This window comes from Protopterus annectens, chromosome 10.part0 (assembly GCF_019279795.1).
Source record: "Protopterus annectens isolate FY-2018-M chromosome 10.part0, PAN1.0, whole genome shotgun sequence".
In the NCBI taxonomy this organism is placed as follows: domain Eukaryota; kingdom Metazoa; phylum Chordata; order Ceratodontiformes; family Protopteridae; genus Protopterus; species Protopterus annectens.
In genome coordinates this window covers 289,628,924-289,650,216 of record NC_056744.1, presented here as the reverse complement: position 1 = coordinate 289,650,216, position 21,293 = coordinate 289,628,924, and positions in this window count along the sequence as shown.

The following is a 21,293-nucleotide window of genomic DNA, read 5'->3' as shown; positions in this document are numbered from 1 at the left end:
AAAGGATGGCTCACATATGACCACTACTGGAGTGTGTGTTGCACAATACTGACTGTGACACTGCTAGGCCACACCCAGTGCAAATCATACCATCAGTAACTCTGCTACGTCCAGCTCTGACTTGTGCCTCTTTTTTCAATGCCAATGTCTCCAACCCATATAACATAGCTGGTCTCACTACCCTCTTGTAGACCTTCCCTATCACTCTTAATGGTACTTGTCTGTCACAAATCACACATGACACTCTTCCCCACCACCCACATCCTGCCCGTACTCATGTCTTCACCTCTCCTCGACACTCACCATTACTCTGAACTGTTGTTCCCAAATATTTACACCTATCCACCTTTGAAAACTGTACTCATTACATCCCCACCATTTCTCAGTCCTCCCTCCCATTTACATGCATATATTCCATCTTAGTCCTGCTGACCATCATTCCTCACCTCTCTAGACTATACCTCCACCTCTCCAGGGTTTCCCCAACCTGTTCCCTACTCTCACTGCAGACTACAATGTCATTTGCAAACAGCATAGTAGGGGGCACCTGTCTGATCATGTCTGTCAACCTGTCCAACGCCACTGCAAATAAGAAAGGGCTCATAGCTGATCCCTGATGTACTCCCACCTCCACCTTAAACACACCTGTCACTCTCAATGCAGGACTCACTGCTGTCACACTAGCCTTGTACATATCCTGTAGAATTCTTATGGATTCCTCTGCCACTCCTGACCACCTCATACAATACCACAACTCCTCTCGAGACATCCTCTTCATAGCTATCCTTACTACCCCCTTGATAATCTGTTGCTCATCCTGATATGCTGTCTCTAAGTCCACAAAGACACAACGCAGCTATGTCCGACCTTCTCTGTATGTCCCCATCAACACTCTCAGTGCAAACATCGCATCTGTACTGCTCTTTCCTGGCATGAAACCATGCTGCTGATCAGTAATCCTCACATCCCTTCTTAGCCTAGCTTCCACCACTCTTTACCATTACCTCATGCTGTGACTAATCAATGTTATCCCACTGTAGTTACTACAGTTCTGCACACCACCCTTATTCTCATTAATCAGTACCCAAACACATTTTATCCACTCCTCACGCATCCTCTCACTTTCGTAGACTACAGTAAACAATCCGGTTAAAAAGACCACTGCCATTTGTCCTAAATGCATCCATACTTCCACAAGCATGTCATCTGGACCAATAGCCATTCCATTCTTAAACCTCTTCATAGCTATCCTTACTTCCCCCTTGATAATCTGTTGCTCATCCTGATTCACCATACCCACATCATCCAACATTTTCACTCTCTCATTCTCTTCATTCAACAGCCCATCAAAGTAGTGTTTCCACCTGCTTGATGCACTCTCCTCACTAGTGAGTTCACTTCCACCATTATCCTTTTCAGCCTTATCTGCTGCACATCCTTCCTAGCTACATGCCTCTGTCAAGACAATAGGTACAGGTCCTATTCTCTATCCTTGGTGTACAGCCTTACATACAACCCTTCAGATGCCCCATCCTCAGCCATGCCACCACTTTCTTTGCTATGCACCCCTTCTCCCTATACACCTATTTATTTTCTTTATCTGTCTGACAATCCCATTTCTCCTTGGCCAACCTCTTTCTCTGTATACTCCCATACTTCCTCATGCCACCACCAGGTCTCCTTGTCCTCCTTCCTCTGTGCAGATGTCACACCAAGCCCTGTTCTACCCATGTCCCTTACTAGCTCAGATGTAGTTACTCAGATATTTGCTAACTCTTCACTGCCACCCACTGCCTGTCTTAAATCTTCCCTGAATTTAACCTCAAAATCACCCTTTCTCAGTATCCATCATTTGATCTGTTGTGCTGCCCTCACACTCCCCCCTCTTCTTGATCACCATCATCCCACAGACCAATCTTCCATGCTGCCTAACTACACTTCTCCCTGTCACCACTTTACAGTTACCAATCCTCCAAACAGGCCCACCTGCATAGGAGATAATCCACTTGTGTACATCTTCATCCACTCTTGTATGTCACCCTATGCCCCTCGGTCTTGTAAAACTATGTATTCACCACACCCATGTCCAACCTCTGTTGCAAACTCCACCACCAGCTCACCTTCTGCATTCCTTTGCTTAACACCATACATAAACATCACTTCTGCATCCCCTCTGTCCCCTTCACCCACATGCCCATTGAAATCTGCTCCAGTCACCACTCACTCACCCTTGGGTATATGCATCACCACTTCATCCAACCACACCAAAGTATGTTTGTCTCATCCATCACACACGCAATTAGCAGAGCATATGCACTCACAACTGTCAACATTACACCATCAATTCCCAGCCTCCTGAGCATCACTCTACCCAATACTCTTATCACCTCCACAGACACTCTTGGCATAGTGTTCCTTCAGGTTAACCCCTACACCATTTCCCCTCCCATATACACCATGATAGAACTATTTGTACCCTACTCAGATACACACAGCTGTACACCCCTTCCATCTAGTCTATGGCACACAATATATCCACCTTTCCTCTGTCCAGCATATCAGCTAGCTCTGTCCCCATACCAGTCATACTCACAACATTAACAGTTCCTACACTCACTTGCCTGCCATATGAGCTTCAGACATCCTCCAGGTATGTCTGTGAATGCAAAGGCTACTGCACTATCACATGACATATGTGTGTTACAGCAATATGAAGAAGGTGTCACTAATTGTGGCCCATAGCCCACCATGTATGTGTGGTGTCCTCCAGATGTCCTGCCCTAACAGGTTGACATGACTGACTGAGCAGCAAGTCTGTTATTACAGTGTGCCATACTGACATAGAACAGAAATGCATAGCAGGTATTACCTGTGCATATGTATGTATGGGTAGGTGTACCTGGTTGCCTCATAACAACTGACATGGGATACAAAATGTCAGCTGAATAAGCTGTACATGTTGTACACGTGTGTAACCTTAGTTTCTGTGCATCCAACAGAGTTACACTTCTACAGCTACTGGTTGTGGCATTGCCCTGACACAGACATGGGTAGTATAATAAGCATGAGTATCATGTTGAAATTGTAGAGGTGGCCAACTGTGTTCTAACCCTGTGTCCATGCCTACTACAAACAGATATATGACCACCCACATAGCTGTATGGCCTCAGTAATATATTACTTGTAAAACCTGTCTCCACTGAAGTAGAAAAAAAATCCTTTGCTGGACAGCAGCAATGCACAAAGCACATAATGTGATACTATATTGGTTGTACAGGGCAAAGTCAGAGCAGGCACCAACTGGGTGACATGTCAACCTTTGTCTGAATGAGCATATTACGTCATAGGTGGATTACTGTAAGGCTATGAGTACAAATTGGACACATCCACTAAGGACAATAACAAGGCCATCTTCACATATGTCTGCAGTCTCAGAGACACCAACCCTGCCCACCCTGTAATGGTGGTTAATCACAGCACATACACACACACCATAGCTACAGCCAACCTTCTGAAGACAGGTTTAGGGCAAACATCACCATCCTGGAACACCATCAGCATAAGTGGATATGCACAGCACATGCACCTCTCCCCCCATCATCATGGATCAGGTGCAAACTGCCTAATCAAAGTTAACAAAAGCAAATCCCCTTTGGGTCTGATAATATTCCGTCCTGCATCTTACATGAACCCAGGCATATGCTTCAAGCTCCATTACACACTGTATGCAAGCAAAGCCTGAGCATCATTGACAACCCATGTGCAAGGAACACGGCCACTGTCAACCCTCTACACAAACATGAATGATGAATGGTGGTTTATGCAATGTACTGGCCCTCATTGGAGGGAACATGACACATCAGGTCCAGGAGTACAATGCATGTTCATACAGTGCTGCCAGGTACAGGGGTATTATGTGTTTGTAAGAGGTGGCTAATTGTAGTCCATATGCATGTGCTGGCTCTGTAAATAACTCTGGGCAATGTCTGAAGTCCTGTGATGTGCTTCCCTGTGTATGTCTTCCAGATGCCATGCAGCAGCAACCAACTTATACCAATGAGGATGCAACAGCCATTACAGAAGATGTAATCTGAAACTATGCCATCCTTTCTGGCCATAGCCAGCAAACTCTGCAGGAGTGGACTGCTCTGTCAGATGAGATCATCCACAGAGTGAACGTGTTGGGCCACCATGGACACACATATGATCAGGTCAGGCATAGTGCAACTGACTTGATATGTCATGCCCAGCAAAGGGCTGCTGCTGTAGTGAGGGACTGTACTGCTACCGGTGGTGGGCCAGCCACTCAGGCCCCACATGGTGACAGAGGAGCTCCTTGCTAACCTTGGTGTAACCCCCACACAAACTCTAACATGGAAAACAGCAGATGTGTAGGTGGGTGGCACCCAGGCAATAGGTGAGGAGCATCCAGCTGATGCCAAAGTACACATCATTGTAATGAGATAGCATTTAAACTGCATTCTACAGAATCTCTAGATGCATGTCAGTGCAAAATGGATTAGTGGGTGGGGTATAGTACTGCACACAATTGTACATCTGTGGTGAAGAACAGCAAATTGTCTAATATCATAGTGTGTACTGTACCTGTACAGAAACATTGGGTTCATCTTGTACCAAATCCTAATGTGAATCTGCTGACAATACCTCTCCCTCACAACTACATAGGTCCTTCTGGTCTGCACATGAGACAGAAGCCTGAACCCAGTAAGTATGGGCTTCCCTGTTGTGGCTCACCAGTACCTGAGGCATGCTAACGTTAATGCATGCGACCATGCACACAACTGTTACAGTCAGCCATTTGGCAATATCTGCATGTTCACCTGTGGTGTTGTTTACTGCATTGCATCATGGTGGTCATGACAGGGGCCTATTTACAAGAGATGTCACATATATGTAGCATACCTAACAACCTGTCATTGCAGGGCACCTGGACAAATAGTGAGAAAATGGGGGACAAAGGCCCAAAACTAGAGTCATATTGTAGAAATTAGTGGTATACATTGCATATAAATGGTGTACACATCTGTTAAAATGTCAGATATGTGTGATATACAAAAAATGAGAGCACAATAGACAAGTTCAAAATGCTGCCCACCTTTCATGTGACCTATAACCTGTACAATTCAATTGTAAAGCAAACAAATCTGGTAGGGGAACAACAATGACACATAACAATAGTACAGCAACCTAGATGCATATGTGTGCACAGGCTGAAACTAGTACTGTGTTGAGGCAGCTTTCAATACAACTACAGTAGTAAATCTTATTGGGTACACAACAGCCATCAATTACAGAGACTCTCTGATTAACAGCAACTAATGGTCAGCTGTCCTACCAGGGTTATCCTAATATGTACCCAGTTGCCTGCTACAGCAACAGCCATGGTTCACATAGAGCTGATGAAGCTGCTAAGGGACCACATGTTTGAGATGTATCAGCCTGGAGAAGGGTACCAAAACATGTCTGCAGCATTGCACATACCATGGACACAGTGTGCATAGTCATCAAAAGGTGGTGAAAATATGGAGCTACAAAAACATTGCAAAGGAGTGGACTTCCCACCAAAGTCTATGAGAATACAATATGAAAACTAGCCAGGGAGGCTGCCAGAATCCCTACAGCAACAGTGAAGGAGTAGCAGGAATCTCCAGCATGTAAGTACTGGGTGTGTACTACATGTCACAACAAGCTTTCATGGTCTCCATATGTTCTGCCTATAGGGTAGGGTTGGAAGATGGCAGATGTTCCTCACACCAACAAATATCCAGGCCTGGTGAAAGTCTGAAAACAATACATCAGGTCTTCAAAGAGCATGTGGGAAAATGTGTTATGGTAATATAGGACAATGGCTGTACACTTTGGCCACAATTTTAACAGGTGTGTTTGGCGCAATATCACCACTACACATCACCACAACACCACCCCCATGGTGAAGCACGGTGATTGCAGTGTCCTGCTTTGGGGTTGCTGTTCACAAGCTGGAACTGGAGCTGTAGCCATGATAGAGGGGATTATGAACAGCTCCAAACACTGGTCCCTTATAGCTCCAAAATGTTCTGGTGTCTGCCACATAGCTGCGGAAGGTGAGGAATTCCACCTTTCCACACAAAAATGGCCCAAACCATGCATCCATATCAACAAAAGGATGGCTTCACCAAAACACATGCAATGTTCTGCACTGGTCGAGTTAGATCCCACACCTACATTCAATAGGATATATGCAGGGTGACCTGAAGAGGGCAGTGCACAAGGGATGCCCTTGCAATCTGACATAGTTCGAGGAGATTTGCAAGGGAGAGTGTGCTAACACTGGCAAGTCAAGATGTGCCATGCTGATAGACACCTTCCCAAGAAGACTGCATGCTGTGATTAAATTAAAAGTTTCTTTAACAGAGTAGTACTTTAAGGGTGTTCTCTCTCATGGAACCAGCCTATTGTACCTATTTCAGTTACCAGATATTAGCTGTAACTGATGTGCATGTTCTTCGGTTGGATTGCACAAGTTATATAGCATATGAAATGATGGCAACGTTATGACCTGATTTCTGAGGTCTCATGTGATATATCACAAAAACCTGGCATGTTAACAGGTGTGTGTACACTTACTATATCCACTGTAAGCTTGGGAAATTGTTTGAGTAACCGGCTTTGTTTTAATATACATGTACTGCAGGTTATGCAGTCTGCACCTCCAGTTAGGACACTACTTAGTGGCACCAATCCACAGGCCAATCCAGTAATGTATCAGACAAACACAGGAGTTATGAGGAACAGACCAAACATATGAGCCACACATGCAGACATTCAGCAAAACCCTGTAGAGTTGGAGGGTATGTTCTGTAGGAGTTGCCACAGTGCTATACAGGTGAACAGCAATAATTTACATGGGTGCAGTATGTGCTAGGTGAAGAGCCATCACCTACTAACACCACTCATGTATCCCAGAGGTGTATATTAGTAGTAATGGTAATTGGAATGGGCTGCACTGCATGATGCTGAGGGTCCATCCAGAATGTGTATGTTATTGTCTGACTGTGTGTCGTGAATGCCCCCTTCGGCTAATGTGAGGTCTGTGTAATGCCTTTGACACACCTCACCTGTCTGTGTGTGTGTGTGTGTGTGTGTGTGTGTGTGTGTGTGTGTGTGTGTGTGTGTGTGTGTGTGTGAGTTTGTGCATGTGTACTAGCAAACCTTATAGTGCCAGTAGTAATTTACATATGTTGTTTTTCCCTCACAGGTGGACATGGTGGCTGCGGTCCCACCCACTCTGATACTGATGTTAGTGTCTCTGCAGAATCTGACCATGATGATAATCATATTGAGACACAGGTGGGGTTGTCAGTGGCTGATAATGTGCCATTGGTTGGTATCCCACTATTGTCTACCCCATCCCCACATACAGTCACAATACCCACACATACCCCCTCACAAGTGGCCACAGATAATGGACAGTTGGCAGGTGGTGGCATGGAGCAGGCTACGGTGATGAGTATGGCAAGTGAGGGGGCAGGCACTAGCCATAGCCAGAGTGATGGTGAGGTCCCACACAGGCAGATGGGCAGGGGTGCTCAGAGGAGGATTGCAGCTCATCATGCCCCTGTTGCAAGTGCCACAGCAGCAGTTACCAGACTCATGTTTCATGCTGTCATGGGGGCACAGGCATGTAATGAACATAATACCAGACATTTACATAGGGTTATGGATGAGCACATCCCTAGTGTCTGTGGCAATATGAACTCACTGAGCCATGTGTGAGCATACTGGGGTCATGGATAGATGGTGGGGGGAGACCTTGGCACTCCTCTACAATGGAGTATCTGTGCTTGAGCATTTGGCATATGCTGGCCAGTAGCCATATGGCTGTATGGCAGCACTACAATCAGCTGAGGGTCTATGTGGTCGTGCACCATCACATTCCCATGCTGGCAGTACCACCAGCACTACTGAAGGGGGTGTGCTGTCCAGGCCATGGGCACATGTTTCTGGACAGTCCCAACAGGGAAGTGCATCCAGCAGGCAGCGGCCACCAGCGGAGAGTAGTACTGCATCTGGACTCAGTCCTGGTGGTGCCGGTGATACCCCCTGCAGGCCCAGTCCCGTGTCCATGGCCAGAGACAGTGAACTGTACACCTTGCCATGTATGCCCCACAGCTGTCCAAAATAGCCCTATGTAGGGAGCCGACATGGTGTGAATGTGTGCATACAAACACGCACACATCACCATCAGAAAAAGTCACCTACACGCGCGCGCACATACACACACACACACACACACACACACACACACACACACACACACACACACACACACACACACACACACACACACACACACACACACACACACACACACACACACACACACGCACACACACACACACACACACACACACACACACACACACACACACACACACACACACACACACACACACACACCACCCCTACACTGCCTATTTAATGAACACTCCCCAAACACACACACATGATGCCAATGGTGTGGCCCAGCCTAGGCTTCTGGCAATTCCACACAACACCCTGTGCATATAATGATACCTGTGCCACATCCAAGCCATCCATACCACCGATGCAGGGACCTGCTTATATGGGACTGTTGCACAGGGTGACTTTAGTAGAGTGTAGCTATTTAATGCTGTGTAAGGTGCTGTCATCTTGCATTTGTAATGGGTGCACATCAGAGTGTGTGTTTACCTACTCAGCCATGATGCATTATTAGTGTTAGTAACACTAAGCAAATGTGTTCTCACATGCTGTGTTCTGTTTGTGTTCCAGGTGTCTGTGTGTCAGAAGGATATGGCCCTGCAGACATCTCCAACAAGGGGTATGGCAGTGTAGTAACACATCAGCCACATCATGGGGTACAGCTGCATCTGCAAACATTTCCCAGGTCTGTGTAAGAGTTCTTGCATGTGTCTCATAGCTTATAAGGCTGAGGTGTTGTATCTTAGTCTATGGTGGTTGACATCAGCTTCAGTATAGTGGACAATGGTAAGTGCAGTGGGTGGAGCACACCTGAAATTGCAATGCCCTCAACCCCAAAGGATATTGTGTCGACCAAACACACAGAGACTTCTGTTCACACACACACACACACACACACACACACACACACACACACACACACACACACACAGGATCACAGTTGCCAGTTTGGGTTTGGAACCCCTACCCATCAAGTTGTGGTACCACACTATTATGAGGTTATGGCAGGTGGCACATGGCTACTAGTGTGATAAGTGTTACAAGGTACTTGTAAGGTGAATAACATCACGTGGCCTTGTGGGGTACGGTAATGGTGGCTGTACTCAGTTTGAGTGCACTCATAATAGTGTCACATACAAGTCTACACACTTATGACCACTGCTATACACACCGATGCACGCATGCACAAGTGCGCGCATGCATACACACACACGCGCGCACACACACACACACACACACACACACACACACACACACACACACACACACACATATACACTCACACACACACACACACACACACACACACACACACACACACACACACACACACACACAGGATCACAGTTGCCAGTTTGGGTTTGGAACCCCTACCAATCAAGTTGTGGTACCACACTATTATGAGGTTATGGCAGGTGGCACATGACTACTAGTGTGATAAGTGTTACAAGGTACCTGTAAGGTGAATAACATCACGTGGCCTTGTGGGGTATGGCAATGGTGGCTGTACTCAGTTTGAGTGCACTCATAATAGTGTCACATACAAGTCTACACACTTATGACCACTGCTATACACACCAATGCACGCATGTACATGTGCGCGCATGCATACACACACACACACACACACACACACACACACACACACACACACACACACACACACACACACGCACACACACACACACACACTTTCCAGTACTGTCATTAGCAGACCAACCTATCTTTTTATCCGCACCATACTATTCCATACTGTTTCACAGGGATTATAGGGCCAAAGAGTGTTTACAGATACCACTACAGTTGATGTGAACAGTGGACCTCATACAATAGACTTAGGAATGTGTACTGTGTGTACCATGGCATAAAATATGAATCCATACCCATCCAATGGATGTTGTTCACACACAAGGTACTCTTTTCTTACACACATTTGCCAGGAATGAGATTAGAACCCCTACCTATCTAGTTATTGTTACTACATTGTTATGCATTTATTGCATGTACCACGGAAATTATTGGGAGACACTTGTCCAAAGGTACTTCTAAGGCAAGGGACATCACCAGGCCTTGCAAATTATGACAATGGGTGATGTACTGGGTGTGAAAGGCCACAAAATACTGTAACCTACACATATACACACTTACACACAATAATACACACACACACACACACACACACACACACACACACACACACACACACACACACACACACACACACACACACACACACACACACACACACATTTCCAGGACTAATATTAGAACCCCTAGCTATGTGGTTATTGGTATTAAAGTGTTATGCAGGTACCGCACACACCACAGAGCTTATAGGTTGTGGAGTGTCCCAAAGTACCTATAAAGTGAATAACATCTACAGCACTTGTAAGGTATGGTAATGGTAGTTGTACTGGGTGAGATGGGCCACCAACTACTTTCACTCACATGTTTACACACTCACAAACACTTTCAGACACACTAATGGACACACACACATTTGACAGTACTGAGATCCATAGGTTTAAAGAGTCATAGGTGTGTACTTGGCAAATGGCCATGGAGGCTTTACAAGACTAGACCATTGAAATACACTGGCATCATGCCACCTGACGATACTCCCCAGTGTGTCCACTGAGTATAGTCACTGGAGTGATCCCCAGGGTGGGTATTCTATTTCCCATCCACTCCTCCTGATTTCTCTTGAAGACGGCCAGTGATGTGCTCGGCTTGACATGTAGGTGGTTTCTATTCCATAACATGGCCAGTCTCTGGGTTGTGAACCAGTCCCTCCAGCATGTCCTGTTGATTTTGAGGATGGGGTTGAGGTATCTGGAGCATGTTGTCTGGACAGATTGTTTTCCTCAGATGTAGCATTCCTGACAGGGTTGGGTCAGACATGGCTGTGAATGTCAGGCAGAGATCACACCTAAGTAGTAATATGAGACAGAGATTCATTGCAGTTGTTGGAGTCTGTCCGTATGGGGCAAGTGTGTAGTACCTAAGATGCTCTTTGTGAGGTACATTTGCAGCCTCTCCTGCTGTTGTTAGAGTCCAGTGGGGTACATGGCAAATGGGCCATAGTACACATTGGTTGGCCTACTGAGGGGAGTGTATAGGAAAACACTGTCCTTTTACTTCCTGGATTCAACACCCTGAGTCAGGATAAGTGACACATGGAAGGACATTTGGAAGACAGTGGCACTGTGGTGGTCACCATAGAGCTCACTGTCAATCTGTGTTCCCAGTTCCATTATACCAACATCAGTGTTCAGTGGACTACCATCAATGTATTACTTTATGGGAACCATGACGTACCCAAAGGGGATGGCAGCATATCATCTGGCATTGAGCTTATTTCCGAGGTTCTGACAACATTCATAGGTCTCAGAGAGGCCTTTGTGAAAGATGTTAACATCACATAGGGGGATAATGATAGCACCCACAATGTAGTCATCTGCAAACATTGTCAGTCAGGGCGCCTTTGTACTGGACTGGTCCTCAGAGATGTGGATCCTAAACATGAGGGAACCCAGCTCCACAACCTGTGGGACTCCACTCATGACTGTTTAGCAGTCTGACATGGAGTCTGCTGCTTTCATACTGATACAAACTCTTAGTTTTAGCACTTGAATTTGCTTATTCATAATCAGCACTTTTTCAGAATGTGTTGTAAGCACTAAATAGCCTACTAATTATGACAGCACTCAACCTTCTCATTACCTAGAGGAAAACAGTTTTGATACTTACGTTCCTCACTTGCTTAGAGAAAACAGCTCTTCTACTCACTTTCCTCACTTATCTAGAGGAAAATCATTTTTTATTCAGGCATGTCCAAGAGTCAGCTCCCAGTGTTCTCTTCTGCCTATCTTATGAATCTGGGCATCTTGGGGCAATGTAGAAATTGTCTCATGTACTCAGACAACCCTCTCCTCCTACCACCCAACACTACAACCTGTGAGAGATGCACTTATCCAGCCAAACTGGAGGTAAAGCTCTCTCCAACCAAGACTGAACTTGATAGTCAAGAAGAGAAGGTAAACACTTGCACCACACCACATTCATCGCATAGTCTCAGTAAATCTACACCACCAAAATCCACACATAGAAACACAAAAACATTCACAGAGGCTCTCAATAATAATCTACTCAAGTAACAGAGACCTCCAAAGCAGAAATGCAAGCAACCTCCAGCCCCCAACACAACCCAAATGACACATAGCCTGCAAACTCAGTGTGCCACTCAACCACAGCCAATAAGGCAAAACAACGTACCCAACACACTAGTTATAGGTGACTCTATAGTCAGGCACACTGATGTCCCACTCACCAGGCTAAACAAGGAGAAGGTTACTGTCAGCTGCCTGTCAGGTGCCAGGATTCACCACATAACCCACGCACTCAGGTCACTCCACAACAAGTACAAATATGACTCTGTCATTGTCCATGTTGGTGTGAATGACCTGAGACATACCTCCCTGGACTACATGAAAAGAGACATGGAAGAGCTCTCCGATCTTGTAGCTCAGACAAGTATGACCCTAGCCCTGAGTAGCATTCTGCTATCACCCAGCATGATACCTCAGTACAAGGACAAAATGATTGACTTCAACAATTGGCTAAGCTTCTAGTGTCATTCAAAAGGGATCCAGTATCTGTCTGCCTGGGATGACATGGTTGACAGACCATGATGCTTTGCCAGAGATGGCCTGCACCTGTCACCCCTGGGATTCCAGATACTGGCTAAGGTTCTTGCTATGCCTATAGTGCCTTTTTTAGGCAAAGTTCAAATGACAAATTCACCACCGTAACAGGAACAGGAAAGCAAAACATGAGGGTGATGCTACTCAATGCTAAAAGTCTAAATCTCAAAATGCACTCACTCGAGGCACTCCTTAAAATGGAGAACATGGATATCTGTGCAGTGACTGAGACCTGGTTCAAGGCTCCAGAGAGCACCCCTGCACTACCAGGCTATAACTTATACCACACTTTTCGGCCATGTAACCTGGACCGGAACACCAAAGGTGGAGGTGTGTCCATAATCATTAAGGATATCCACACCTCCATGCTAGTTGCTCAGCATAACGCTGCTGAGGTTATCCAAGTGCAACTAACTCTGGTCAAAACTGCAATCCAAATTGTAGCTTGCTACAGATCCCCCAGCATGCCCCAGGATTCTCACTCCTCTTTTCTTGATGTACTGAAAAATATTAGGGTTCAACCAAACACCCTAATAATGGGCAACTTCAACTACCCCACCATTAACTGGGAAAACTACTCATGTACCAACTCCTTCACTCAATGCTTTCTGGAATTCATAAACTCCAATGCCCTGGATCAACTTATCCACACACCTTCACCAGGGGCAACAATATCCTAGATCTAGTCATTACGAACATGAGTGGCTGGTGTTCCACACCTGAAGTCAATGCCTCATTGGTGCAATCCGATTATAAGCTAATTACCTTAGATATCCACATCCTGCCACCAACTCCATTAAGTAAACCATGGTAAAATATTTCTCCAAAGCCAACTTCATGCTTCTTAAGACAGAAATGGTGAACTTCATGACACCCATGCAGATGGACAATACAGTTACGACTACTGAATCCTACACAATTGCACTTTATAATCACTTACACAAGTGCATGGAGCATACTATCTCAAACAGAACCAAGACGCTATCCTCCAAAAAAAGGAAGCCAATCTAGTGGTCCCCTGCCATAAACAAACTGTACAACAGAAGGAAGAAACTGTTGCAAAAATGAGCAAATTCCCATGTGTGGAGGAACTCCCTGGTCAGCCTCAGTAAGAAGCAGCGATCCCTGATAAAATCTTCCAAAGCTAGTTACGAAAACAAAATCGCCACTGATTCTAAAGACAACCACAAAGCATTCTATAGCTATGTCAAGAATCTCAGTGGCAACACTCAAATCTGCTCTGAGTTACAGCACAATGGCACTAAATATACAGACCCAACTGATATTGCCAACATCCTGGCAGATAGTTTTAGTGCTAAATTTACCCACACTCACCCCCTAAAGAGCCCATTTCTATACTGGAAGAATGCAAAGTTCCTGTAATCACGGCTGAACAGGTAAAAACCACACTCTCCAAAGCCAAGAACACAGCATCCATGGGACCAGACAACATCCCAGGCTGCATTCTACATGAACTACAGAACGAACTAGCACCCCACCTAAGTACCATGTTCTATCATAGCCTCACCTCAGGCATTGTGCCCGCTGAATGACACACAGCAACAGTTATCCCACTCCACAAGGAGGGAGCCACCACTGACCCCAGGAACTAACATCCCATTAGCCTGATGAGCCTGGTCTGCAAGGCCATGGAACATATCACCATGGAACTTATAAACAAAAACATTGGTAATCTCCAAACTCTGGACCCCACCCAGTTTGAGTTTGTAAAAGGCAGATCATGTCTCTTAAAATTGATAGACTTCTTTGAAGCAGTCACCAAAGCTGTAGACGAGGGTAAGGTAGTTCACACAGCCTATCTAGAGTTGCCAAGGCTTTCGCCACCATCCCCCACTCTGGAATTATAGATAAACTCACTAAACTATGTATAAATCCCTATGTCACAAGATGGGTTGCCAACTGGCTCACTGACAGAACCCACACTGTGAAAGTAGCAGACTCCAAATCAGACTTCAGACCAGTGACAAGTGGAGTGCCAATGGGTTCAGTCCTGTGTCCTCTCCTGTTTGGTATCTACTTCTCTGAAGTACAGCTAACACAGAAGGTCTTTGGCTAATGAAGTTTGCAAATGACTGCAAACTAGGAGCCATAATTGAAACTCCTAACGATGTGGACATCCTACAAAAGGGCCTCACTGAGACAGATGCCTGGTGTCAAAGCCTTGGCCTCAAGCTCATTGCCAAAAAGTGCATTGTCATCCCCTTTGGTATAAACTCTGTACCCATCAACTACAACATAAGCAGTAGTATACTTAACACCGAAAGTGTGATAAGAGACCTTGGGACACAGGTGTACATTAGTCTCTCCTTTGATAATCACATCACCACAGTAGTTAGGAAATCCTTCTATGTGGCACACCTCATCACAAAAGGTTTCTAATCCAGAAAAAAAGAGGTCAGTGTTCTCCTCTACTCATCACTCATTAGACCCATTATAGAGTACAATGCCCCTTTTGGTATTTACCTCACAAGACATCTACAACAACTGGAAAGGCTGCAGAATTACCTCACAAAAAGAATTACTGGCCTCAAATGGATGCCCTACGCAGACCGTCTCAAAAACCTCCAGCTTTCCTCCGTCGCATATTGCCTACTCAGAGGTGATCACTGCCTAACATACAAAGCTATATCAAACCCAGAGCTGTTGGACATGATCCACTTAATTAAGTCCCATTCCCTCTCTAGGGACCTAAACCTTGTCACCACAATAAACAGAACACGCCAAAAGGATAGATTCCTGTCCCAGAGATTCCCATACTCTGGAATAAACTACCTATCTATATCAAACAAAGCTCCTTATTAGTACTCTTCAAGAAAAATCTTGATGATTGGATGGGAAATAGGAAATTCACCCCGGGGATAACTTCTGTGGCTCTGATCAACAGTGGCACAGGAAAATAATTTTCTTGGGTGGTAAAAGCCAGGGTACCTTTTTAGCCGGGCTTGTATAGGCCCTAGGGCCGATAGCCTACTACCTACCTATGAACCTATGGATTCTGTCTGTGAGCCAGTTTGCAGGCCACCTACTGATGTAGGGGTGGCTGCCTACCTGAGTGTGTTTGTGTATGATTCCTGATTGGGGACTGATATCCAAGGATTAGATTGGCAGCCTCTCTTGTTATCTATTCCATACTGCCACAGTTATTGCACATGGCACAAAGCTTATAGGGCTGTAGAGTGTCTACAGGTCCCTCTACAGTGGATGACAACTGTGGGCCTTGAAATGTGGACACTGAGGCATGTACTGGGTGGGCAACAGCAAAAAGTAGCAAAACTCACCCCCAATGGATATGGTTCTCACACAAACACAACAACCTCCTCACAGACAGGATACTGATCACACACACACACACACACACACACACACACACACACACACACACACACACACACACACACACACACACACACACACACACACACACACACTGAGATTAGACCCCATACCTATCTATTTATTGCTACTACAGTGTTACGCATTTATAGCATGCTCCATGGAGGTTATAGGGTGAAGGTTGGCCAAAGGTACTTCTAAGGTGAGGAACATCACCAGCCCTTGTAAAGTATGGCAATGGGTGATGTACTGGGTGAGAGAGGCCACAAAGTACTTTAAACTACACATATACACACTTACACACACACATTTGCTTGAACTGGGACTAGAATTCCTACCTAACTAATTATTTGTGCTATAGTGTTACACAGCTATCACATGCGCCACAGAGGCTATGGGGCTGAGGGCTGATGAAAGGGACTTCTATGGTGACTGATATCTGCAGGACTGCTAAAGTAGGGAAAGTTTACTGGATTTGAATGGACCCAAAAGCTTTAACTTGTAAACACACACACACACACACACACACACACACACACACACACACACACACACACACACACACACACACACACTCTTACATTTGCTAGGACTGAGACTAGAACTCCTACACTAACTAGTTATTTGTACTACAGTGTTACATGGTTATCACATGCACCACAGAGCTTATGGGGCTGAGGCCTGATGAAAGGGACTTCTAAGGTGACTGAAATCTGCAGGACTGCTAATGTAGGGAAAGGGGAAATGTACTGGGTTTGAATGTACCCAAAAGCTTTAACTTCTAAATGCACACACATACTTTTACATTTGCCAGGACTGAGATAAGAACTCCTACCTAGCTACTTATTTGTACTATAGTGTTATACAGTTATTGCATGAGCCACAGAGCTTAAATGAATTAAGTTTGATGAAAGGAAAGTCTATGGTGATAGACATCTTCAGGACTACTAAAGTAGGGCACTGGGAAGTGCACTGGGTGGGGAAGGCCTGATTATTCCTAGATCCTATTGACATTTCACTAAGTGTATGAGCATGCCCAGTGTGACCTTCTATAGCACATGGGGGACTCCATTCTAGGGATTGTTGTACTCCAGTTTGGTACTCCAGTCTGGTTTCTTTTGTGCTACAACCATACCTCTCAACCTGTTTGTGCAGGATAGCTGGAGATAGCCTACCAAAATGGGGAGACAATAGTTCATATGGTGATTGTGACTATTTCTCTCAGTAATGTATGAGTTGCTAGGGTTACAAGGCTTGTTTTAGCAGACATCTGACATATATGCTGTTTGACACTGTCATGTATTGTTTCAGTACCTCATGACATACCTCCTCAGATCATCACAGTGATTTACCAGAGGAATACTGGATGGATGATGTGCACACCACAATTATGGCCCAAATGCTACACATTCTTGCACAATCCAGCTTGTTGAGAGGTCTGCCTACAATCAATTGGCTGCTGGAGCTGTGGAAATAGTCCAGAATATTGGTGGTATATAACAATGGTGGAATCTCTGTGCATTTCTTTTCTGGCCTGATCTGATTTCCAGTCTACAGTTAGGTAATATAAGTCAGACAGGATCAGGGTGACAGGCAGACTCTGGATAGATTTGTAAGGGATAAGATATGTGCGGGGGGTGTCCTGGGTCAGATATGTTTGCCTATATCTACCAGTACTTTGCAGAGGGGTCTTCTCAAAGGTTGACTGCAGTTGGAGGGTCATGTGTGTCAGACCTTTTGACCAGCCTGGAGGTGTGTGTGTGTGTGTGTGTGTGTGTGTGTGTGTGTGTGTGTGTGTGTGTGTGTGTGTGTGTGTGTGTGTGTGTGTCTCACATATATGTATGGCCCACCCCATTTTACTTAAATGGACACAATTTGGGGTCAGGATGTTGCATAGAATGAGTGATTAGGGAAGGGTGTGTTACTCCCTATGGCTGTGGGCCAGGGTTCTGTGGGTGCAGACATGTCACCATCTTCCAGGGTTAGGACTCTGCAATGAGTGCATTCCTGTGTTTAGACTCCTAGCCCTGCCTGTCGACTGTATAGAGTATCATAGCATGTCCACATTTATGACTCATATATTTTGTTGGCTACCAAAACAAGTGTGGTTTTCAAGGAAAAGTGTTTTGCAAGTCAACCAGGGTTGAAGTAAGATATTACTGACAGTTGACATTACAGTTTCTGACTTCGTACCCATCAGACATTCCATGCTACTACAATCATTCCATCAACTTTATAACATTATTAGACCAGTATTTCAAAGGTGTCCTCACTGGACCTTTTTCACCCTATTATTCATGGCTTTGTCCAGATTTATGGCTGTCTGACACTGGCAGGTTTTCTCCTAGCAGGTAGCAGCATGGCCTTTCTTTGCATTTTGTAGGCTGTGTTATGTTGGTGTTATGGACCCCATGACACTCCTTAACATGGCAATTTGGGTGAGACATGGGCATTTGCCACAGGCCTGTAGGCCAGGTGTAACATATGCAGGCCATCTGTAGCAAGGCAGTGCATTCTGATGATCATATGTTCCCAGGCCGCCGGCAGTGGAAATCCTGGGATGGCACCAGTAAGTTGGCTGTGGACATTACTGACAATTGCTTTCTGTTTGTGTTGAGCCATCACTCAAGTTGACAGCTGGATGCTGCTTAAGGCTAGGGACATGTTACTGCATTTCTTTGGGACTATGGCGGGTGACACATCTGTACTCAATACACATTTGCAGAGGCTGTGCTGATATTTGCTTAACATTTTGGCCCCATTTAGCATAGTGGTGTGCCCTATCTTTGCAACTACAGGCATAACAGTATTGACCACAGGTCAGATTATTCTGGCATAAACATTTGTTGTTTCAGACTTCTTACCTTTCAAAGCCATATTGCCACTGCCAGACCTGCTGTGATATCACTGTGTAAAAGTCTGTAGGTGGGGATTTAATGGATTTTGCCATGTGGGGGCCTTTGCCAGACATTTCTGTATGGTTTTCTACAGCTGATCTGCTGGGTGAGGCTGGGGTTAGGTATGGGACCCCCACTTTGACATCCATGCATGTGACCTATGACCCCCCCAGTTAAGTGTCTCTCCACATATACTGCAGTGGTATTTGTCAACTAGGGTGGTACTGCATAGTGTGGGTAGGCCAGTACTGGGAATACACTTCCTGCTGTCCCACAGAGCTGTCAGTTGTCTGCTGCTATCCCAGTAAGCCACTCCACTCCCTTGCATGCTTGAATCAATACCATAGATATGTTATCAGAATATTCCACTCCATTCATTTATTTTGTTAAGGAGACTGACTTACCTTGTGCCTGAGGCTGTTGTGAGGATGGTGCTTGAGGGCTGACTATGTTGGATGCACACAGTACATTGCCTATACAAGGTAAGGTATAGGTGGTGTGATGTTTGGCATCCATTTTACTGTGTGTGCAAGTCAGAGAGAGAGAGAGATCAGTCCCTGGGTTCCTACAGTGTTAGTACATGTGCTATGCATTGCCTCTTTGCCAAGGACAGGGCATACTGGGCACACCTCTGTCTGCCTACAGGAGCAGGCTCAGGATGTTCCTCCTCCGAGTCCATCTGTACCTATGGAGGCTTTGGCAATGGTGGGGGGGTTGTGTGGTCCTTCCCCATTTTGTTCTTGCTGCAGCTGTTTCTGCAGGATCAAATTGTGTAGCATGGCACATACTATGAACATGTGTGCACATGTGGCTGGAGAGTACTGCAAGGCTCCACCATATATGTCAAGGCAGTGGAACTGTGACTCAAGCATCCCAAACACATGCTCTATAATGATCCTGGTGTGTGCGTGTGCCTCATTATGGCATTCTTGTGTGGGTGTGTGTGCATTTCTGATGGGTGTTATCATCCAGAGCTCCAGTGTGTAATCAACATCCCCCACCAGATGGCCATATGGGATGTCCCCCCTGGCAAATGCCTGGTACAGCTGTGACGAATGCCAGATGTGGGAGTCATGATAGCTTCCAGTGCTGCCAGCAAGCTCATTCATGATAAGGCCATGGGCATTGCACATGACATGGCAGTTGATGGAGTGGTATCCCTTATGGTTTAGGTAGACCCTACCCTGGTCACTGGGTGGTGCTTTGATGTGGATTTCCATGCAGTTTATGACACCCAGTACCTCTGGTTATTCTGCTATATGGTGGAAGAGATGTATATTGCTGGTCCTCTCCTCACAGGTGCTGGGGAAGTAAATGTGCTCAGTGACATGTGGTCGCATGGCATCCAGGAACTGGTGGAGTATCCTGGATGCAGATGCCTGTGAGACCCCCATGATATCCCCAGTTGGTCTTTGGAAAATACCTGCAGCTAGTATTCTTAAGGTTACACATACCTTGGTATCAACTGGGATGGGTTCCCCTCTGTTGGTTCTGGATCTGAGGTAAGACTGGCACAGCTTAACAAGTTGCTGAAGTATGTCTCTGTCCACCTGTAGTGCTGTACTATCTGCAGATAATGTAGCCTCTGGTAGGTTACTCTGGGTCTGAACACTCTTCTCTTCCTCCTCGGTCTGAGTTGGGTATCAGCATTATCCTGCTCACCACCCTCAGTCTCTAGCACATACTGAAAGATCAAAGCAACAATAGCCCCTGACATGTTTTGTTAGTTTTGTCAGTTTAACATTCCCCCAAATGTGTACACCAGTGGTGTAGATTTTGTGGGAAAAAACAAACTGAAAGGTGTTTGCATAGTTTATAGCAGTGTGCTGGGCTGCTGCCTGTGTAATTGACTGATTCTGATACATTCCACCTGCCAGCTATGATAGTTCTCCTTGATTGCTTTCCATCTACTTTTTTCCCTTCCTATTTTCTCCCCGTTTAAGCCCCAGTGTGTGCCGCACATACCTGGTGCTAAATTTTTAAACAGTTCGGCTATTTCCTGGGAGTTATTTTGTTTGTTTTAGGCCTGGTGCATGCTGTGCATTTAGCTAAAGTAAACACTTTTAAACAGAACTGGCCCTCCACTGGACACGAA